The following is an 8,256-nucleotide window of genomic DNA, read 5'->3' as shown; positions in this document are numbered from 1 at the left end:
CATCAGATTTCTAAATAGTCCATGAACCCATGAACGCCACCCCGTTATTCCTCTTTTGCACTTTTTATTTATTTTTGTAACTTATAGTAATTTTTATGTCTTGCACTGTACTGCTGCTGCAAAACAATGAGGTGCAAGGTGATTTGATAGAGGTGTACAAGGTGATGAGAGGCATAGATCGAGTGGACAGGCAGAGACTTTTTCCCAGAGCAACAATGACTAACATGAGGGGACATAATTTTAAGGTGATTGGAGGAAGGTACAAGAGGGATGTCAGGGGTAAGTTTTTTACACAGAGAGTGGTGGGTGCGTGGAACGCACTGCCGGCAGAGGTTGTGGGGGCAGATACATTAGAGACATTTAAGAGACTCATATAGACACATGAACGATAGAGAAATGGAGGGTTATGTGGGAGGGAAGGGTTAGATAGATATTAGAGCAGGATAAAATGTTGGCACAACATCGTTGGCTGAAGGACCTGTACTGTGCTGTAACGTTCTATGTTCTATGTTTTATGACATATGTCAGTGATAATAAACCTGATTCTGATTCTGATTCTAAGGTAGTCCATAAGATTTTCTTTCTGTGCTGTTTCTGGGATTCTACAATTCTGTGATTAATTAAAATAAAGTAAATGTGGATTTTGAAAAGATCCCATGCAGGTGGTCAGCCACCAAGGTTAGAGCACATGAAGGCACGAGAGACTGCAGACACTGGAAGCTGGAGCGAGAAACAAACACTGGAGGAACTCAATGGGTCAGGCAGCATCTGTGGAGGGAGATGGACAGTTGACGTTGCTGGTCAAGATCTCACCAGCCTACACATCCAGCACATCATTCTTCCGGACCAGATGAAGGGTCTCGACCCAAAACGTTGACTGTTCATCTCCCTCCACAGATGCCGCCTGACCCGCTGAGTTCTCCCAGCAGTTTGTTTGGAGCATGTGGAGTTGTTCGGAATAGATTGAGAACTGGTTGTTGGACAGAAAGCAAAGAGAGGGAATAAATAGGTCTTTCTCAGGTTGCAGGCTGGGACTAGTGGGTACCACTGGGATTGGTAATTTGTTTATCACTGTCACATGTACCGAGGTACAGTGAAAAACTTTGTTTTGCATACCATCCAGACAGATCGTTTCAAAACATCAGTACATCGAGGTAGTACAAAAGGAAAAGCAATAACAGAATGCAGAATAAAACGTGCTTGGGACTCAGCTGTTGAAAAATTTCACTGAGGAGACCAATTTTTTAGGATCTGTGTATCAGTGGGAAAGCCAGCATTTATAGCACATGCCAAATTGCCCTTGGGAAGGTGATGGTGAACCACCTTGTTGAACTACTGCTGTCCATGGCACTGTTGGGAGGGACTTCCAGGGTTTAGACGGTACGGTCATATGTTTACAAGTCAGGATGGTATAGGACTTGGAGGGGAACCTGCAGGTGGTGTGTCCATGCAACTGCTGCCACCTTCTTAGTGGTAGAAATCACAGGTTTGGGAGACGCTGTCAGAATAGCCTGGGTGAGTCACTGCAGTACATTGTAGAGGCAGTGCACACTGTGTGCTGGTGGTGGAGGGAATGAATGTTCGGGCTGATTGACAAATGTCAATCAAGATAGTTGCCGAGTCCTAGATGGTGTCATAGTTCCACCTAAACTAAGAATATAAATCTCGGTGTTGTGAGTAGGGGCAGGGCTTCAGAACAGTTGTGTATATGGGCAAGAATATGACAAATAACATTTAATGTGGAAAACCATGAAGTGGAAAAACACTTCGGTGCACAAAACAGAAACACAGAGTATTTTTTAAATGGTGAGAGACCGCGTAATGTTGGTGTTCGAAGGGGCCTAGCTCTGCAATATACCAGCTGTTGAAAGCCAAGATGCAGGTGTAGCAAGCAAACAGAAAGGACAGAGTGGTTGGTCATCTGTGCACAGGAGTACACAAGTCTCGCTTCATACTCAAGGATCCCTCCCACCCCAGTCATTCTCTCTTCTCCCCCTTCCGTCGGGCAGAAGATCTTCACACAAAGGGTGGTGCGTATTTGGAATGAGCTGCCAGAAATAGTGGTCGAGGCGGGCACATTAGCAACGTTTAAAAGCCATCTTGTTAAGTCCATGGATAGGAGAGGTTTAGAGAGCTGTGGGCCAAACGCGGGCAGGTGGGACTAGCTCGCTGGGCAACACAGTCGGCATGGAGCAGTTGGGCTGAAGGGCTTGTTTCCGTGCTGTATGACTCTATGACTCTAAAAGCTTGAGAACACGTACCACCAGGCTCAAGGACAGCTTCTATCCCATTGTACAAGACCTCTTGTACAAAAAGAACTCCTGATCTCACACTCTACCTCATCATGGCCCTTGCACCTTATTGTCTACCTACACTGCACTTTAACTGTAACACTATATTCTGCATTCTGTTATTGCTTTTCCCTTTGTACTACCTCAACGTACTTATGTATAGAATGATCTGTCTGGATGGCAGGCAAAACAAAGTATCTCAGTACATTTGACAATAATAGAATCAGATTCAGAATCAGGTTTATTATCACTGACATATGTCGTGAAATGTGTTGTTTTGCGGCAGCAGTACAGTGCAAAGACGTATAAAATAAAAATTGCTATAATTTACAAAAATAAATAAATAGTGCAAAAGAGGAATAACGAGGTAGTGTTCATGAGTTTACGGACCATTCAGAAATTGGATGGCGGAGGGGAAGAAGCTCTTCTGAATCATTGAGTGTGGGTCTTCAGGCTCCTGTACCTCCTCCCCAATGGTAGTAACGTGAAGTGGGCATGTCCCGGGTGGTGAGGGTCCTTAGTGATGGATACCGCCTTCTTGGGGCGCCACCTCTTGAAGATGTCCTCGATGGTGGGGAGGGTTGTGCCCGTGATGGAGCTGGCTGAGTCTACAACCCTCTGCAGCCTCTTTCGATCCTGAACATTGGAGCCTCCATACCAGGCGGTGATGCAACCAGTCAGAATGCTCTCCACCGTACATCTGTAGAAACTTGCAAGAGTCTTTAATGCCACACCAAATCTCCTCAAACTCCAAATGAAGTAGAGCCGCTGGCATGTCTTCTTCATGATTGCATCAATGTGTTGGGCCCAGGATAGATCCTCTGAGATGTTGATGCCCAGGAACTTGAAGCTGCTCACCCTTTCCACCGCTGACTCCTCAGTGAGGACTGGTGTGTGTTCCCCCGAGTTCCCCTTCCTGAAGTCCACAATCAGTTCCTTGGTCTTGCTGACGTTGAGTACGAGGTTGTTGTTGCGACACCACTCAACCAGCCGATCTACCTCACTCCTGTACACCTCCTCATCGCCATCTGAGATTCTGCCAACAACAGCAGTGTCTTCAGTGAATTTATAGATGGCATTTGAGCTGTGCTTAGCCACGCAGTCATGAGTGTAGAGAGAGTAGAGCAGTGGGCTAAGCACACATCCTTGAGGTGCGCCTGTGTTGATTGTCAGCAAGGAGGAGACGTTACCACTGATCCGCACTGACTGTGGTCTCCCAATAAGGAAGTCGAGGATCCAGTTGCAGAGGGAGGTACAGAGGCCCAGGTTTGAAGCTTGTTGATTAGTACTGAGGGGATGATGGTGTTGAATGTCGAGTTGTAATCAGTAAACAGCAGCCTGACGTATGTTTTGCTATTATGTAGGCGTTCCAAAGCTGAGTGGAGACCCAATGAGATTGCGTCCGCTGTAGACCTGTTGTGGCAGTAGGCAAATTGCAGTGGGTCTAGATCATGACCAACCTCTCAAAGCCCTTCATCACAGTAGATGTGAGTGCTACCAGGCAATAGTTATTAAGGCAGCTCACCCTGCTCTTCTTGGGCACTGGTATGATTGATGCCCTTTTGAGGCAGGTGGGAACCTCCGACTACAGCAGTGAGAGGTTGAAGATGTCCTTGAACACTCCAGCCAGTTGGTCAGCACAGATTTTCAGTACCCTGCCAGGTACACCGTCGGGGCCTGACGCCTTGTGAGGGTTCACCCTCTTGAAGGATGTTCTGATGTCGGCCTGAGACAGAGGTCACAGGGTCGCCAGATGCTGTGGGGATTTGCACAGGTGCAGTGTTATTCTCCCTTTCAAAGTGTGCATAAAAGACGTTGAGCTCATCAGGGAGTGAAGCATCACTGCCATTTATGCTGTGAGGTTTCACCTTATAGGAAGTAATGGCATGCAAACCCTGCCACAGCTGTCATGCGTCCGATTGTGTCTCTAACTTCACACGGAATTGCCTTTTCGCTCTCACGATGGCCTTCCTTAGGTTGTACCTGGACTTCCCATAGGGTTCTGGATCACTGGTCTTGAACCCCACAGATCTAGCCCTCAGCAGTTTGCGAATCTCCTGGTTCATCCAGGGATTCTGGTTTGGGAAAACTCAGTATGTTCGCGACGGCACACACTCATCCACACGGGTCTTGATGAAGTTGGTGACAGCCGTGGCATATTCATTCAGATCCGACGATGATCCCTGAATATGGTCCAGTCCACCAACTCAAAGCAGTCCTGTAAACGCTCCTCCGGCCCCCTTGACCAGACCTTCCCGGTCCTCACCACTGGTGTTGTGGTCTTCAGTCTCTGCCTGTACGTTGGGAGTAAAAGTACAGCCAGGTGATCGGACTTGCCAAAGTGCAGGCGCGGGATGTCACGGTCAGCATTCTTGATGGTGGTGTAACAGTGATCGAGTGTGTTGGCTCTTCTGGTCCCACAGGTGACATATTGGTGGTAGTTTGTCAGAGATTTCTTCACGCTGGCCTAGTTGAAGTCCCCCGTGATGATCGGGAAGGCATCAGCGTGCACTGTCTCGTGACTGTTGACCACGGGGCTCAGTTCCCCCAGTGCCAGTTTGACATTTGCCTGGGGTGGAATGTTCACCGTCCGGTCCATACGGTGGGTGGTGAAGCCCTCGGCCTGGAGCGCTGTATCCGGAGTGCTGGGGGTGAGCCATGTCCCTGTGAAGCAGAGTACACAACAGCCCCTGATGTCCCTCTGGTACTGCAGTCTTGCTCTGAGGTCTTCAATTTTATTTTCCAGAGACTGTACGTTAGCCAGGTGGATGGTAGGAAGGGGGTGGCTTCGGACCCTGCATTTCAGTCTTACCTGCAGGTCTGCCCCGCAGATAAAACTGAAATGGTAATAATAAACCAATTACCAATTATACGGTCTCGGTCTCCTTACCTAGAAACAAAGGCCAAAAAAGAAATGCAGTGAAGACAAATTCCAGGGATGGCGTGTTTGCCATTTGAGGGGAGATTGGGATGGTATTCTGGGATTTTGGAAGAATGTGAAGAAATTTTCTTTTCTCATTGTCTTCTGCCAAATCCTACCTCAAATCCCCTTGTCTGGATCTATCCATGACAATTATCTTCATTTTTATATTTCTCACCCCTCCTTTCCATAACCTTTTCACGCCTAATTGTGGGCAGGCACGGTAGTGTAGTGGTTAGCGTAACGCTTTACAGCGCCAGCGACCCGGGTTCAATTCCGGCTGCCGTCTGTAAGGAATTTGTACGTTCTCCCCGTGTCTGCGTGGGTTTCCTCCAGGTGCTCCGGTTTCCTCCCACATTCCAAAGACGTACGGGTTAGGAAGTTGTGGACATGCTATGTTGGCGCCGGAAGCGTGGCGACACTTGCAGGCTGCCCCCAGAACACTCTACGCAAAAAGATGTATTTCACTGTGTGTTTTGATGTACATGTGACTAATAAAGGTACGTTACCTTACCTTGTATTGTGATCACTATTGCCTCAATGTTCCTCTGTGCTCCCACTCTACTTGCCCTTACAGCAATGTGGGAGTCCAAGGAGATGACTCACTACCTCTTTAAGGGCAATTGCTACATGCAACAACCGAGGGCCTTGCCAGTGACTCTCACATCATGTGCAAAAACTTTAAAAATTCCCTCCAACTAGGTCTAACACTGCTTCCTTCCTCGTTGGTCTGGAACACTAAATAAGAAAGTTGTCTTGTAAATAAATCGAAGTCCTTCCCTCTGCCCACCCTTTACTCTGTGTTCCCCATTTATACTTGAGTAATTTAAATCCTTGACTATAATGGTCTATTATTTTAATATGTTTCTAGATTTTGCCTACAAATTTTCCCTCTATTTGAGAGCCTACAGTAAACACCCAACAACGTAAAACTCCTCACTCATCCCGTAACTTTAATCTAGTTAGATTCAGCCTTTGAGATGATGGGACATAGAACCATAGAACCATAGAACACTATGGCACAGAAAACAGGACATTTGGCCCTTCTAGTCTGTGCCCAAACGGTATTCCAATAGTCCCATTGACCTGCACCCAGTCCATAACCCTCCAGACATCTCCCGTCCATGTATCTATCCAATTCATTCTTAAAGCTCAAGAGTGAGCCCGCATTTACTACATCAGATGGCAGCCCTTTCCACACTCTCACCACTCTCTGAGTTCCCCCTAATGTTCCCCCTAAACCTTTCCCCTTTCACCCTAAAACCATGTCCTCTCGTACTTATCTCTTCTAATCTAGGTGGAAAGAGCCTACTGGCATTAACTCTGTCTATCCCCCTCAAAATTTTGTAAACGTCTATCAAATCTCCCCTCATTCTTCTGCGCTCCAAGGAATAAAGTCATAACCTGTTCAATCTTTCCCTGTAACTCAACGCCTGAGGACCCGGCAACATTCTAGTAAATCTCTTCTGCACTCTTTCAATCTTACTGATATCCTTCCTATAGTTAGGCGACCGGAACTGCACACAATACTCCAAATTTGGCCTCACCGATGTCCTATACATGTTCTTTTGTGGAACTGCAACTTTATCAGTGATCAGTAAAGCCACACCTCTCCTCTCTTGTTTTCTTCCCCATGCCTGCTGAATGTAATGTGAGGTGAAGGTTCAGTTCCCATTCCTATCATTGCTTCAGTCAAATTTCTATTATAACCCTAGTTCCATGTGGGTACATCTTGTAGCTCACCAATCCCATTTGTTAATAATTGTATTAACTCAGCTCTAAAACCCTGAGTTACTCTTCTACAGGTTGGAAGGTTATGTTGCAATTGGTGAGGCCACACTTGGAGTATTGTGTTCAGTTTTGGTCACCCTGTTATAGGAAATGTAGAAACAGTACAAAAAAGATTTGTGAGGACGTTGCCAGGACTCGGGGGACTGGGTTATAGGGAGAGGTTGGACAGGCTGGGTCTTTACTCCTTGGAGTGTAGGAGACTGAGGGGTGATCTTGTAGAGGTGCATAAAATCATGAGGGGCATAGATAGGGCGAGCAGTCTTTTTTCGAGGGTTGGGGAATCGAAACCTAGAGGACATAGTTTTAAGGTCAGAGGTGAAAGGTTTAATAAGACCCTGAGGGACAACTTTTTTTACATAGCAGGTGGTAGATATGTGGAACCAGCTGCCAGAGGAAGTGGGTGAGGCAGGTACATCAGATACATTTAAGAAGTATGTGGACAGGTATATGGATGACCAGAGTTTGGAGGGATGTGGGCCAAGTGCTGGGAAATGGGATGAACTTGAATATACATCTTGGTCGGCATGGACATGGATGGACCGAAGGGCCTTTTTCCATGCTGTACCATTGTAGGACTCTATGCCACACTTTTCTTGCCTAATTTGAAACAATGACCACTCATCGAAACACAGGAGACGGCAGGTGCTGGAACCTGGAGCAACAAACAATCTGCTGGAGGAACTCAGCGGGTCGAGCAGCGTCTGTGGGGAGGAAAGAATTGTTGATGTTTCAGATGGAGCTCGATGCAGGGTTTCCACCCAAAGTGCCAAAAGGAGGGGTGGGAGAACATGGAATCTCCTGAAATTGGTCAGAAAGAGAGAACTCCAGTCTCCTGATCCACCCAGGTCTCTCAGCCCCTCCCCACCTCTTTACCAATCACCCCCTCCAAACCCAGCTCCCTTGTACCCTGTTTAATTCTCCTTACCCCGTTGGTTTCATCTCCCCATCACTTCTCCCTAACCTGGTCCCCATTACCACCTTCCTTACCTCACCTTCCAGCATCTGCAACCTCTTGCATCTTCACATCACCTTCTTACTCCAACCCCCTGCCCCCTCCATCTGTTTCCATCTAACCCCTTCATTTCCCTCTCTCTTTCTCTGTCTCTACCTCTCACCCACCAGCCACCATCTCCTAACTCTACCCCTCCCCTCTCCTGTTCCGCCTGCCCATCATCCCCCCTCCTCACCTGGATCCACCTATCACCTGCCAGCCCCTGCCCCGCCCCTCCCTCTCACCTCCTTATACTGGCTATC

The sequence above is a fragment of the Pristis pectinata genome, chromosome 15, assembly GCF_009764475.1.
Source record: "Pristis pectinata isolate sPriPec2 chromosome 15, sPriPec2.1.pri, whole genome shotgun sequence".
Lineage (NCBI taxonomy): Eukaryota > Metazoa > Chordata > Chondrichthyes > Rhinopristiformes > Pristidae > Pristis > Pristis pectinata.
This window is presented reverse-complemented; position numbering follows the sequence as displayed.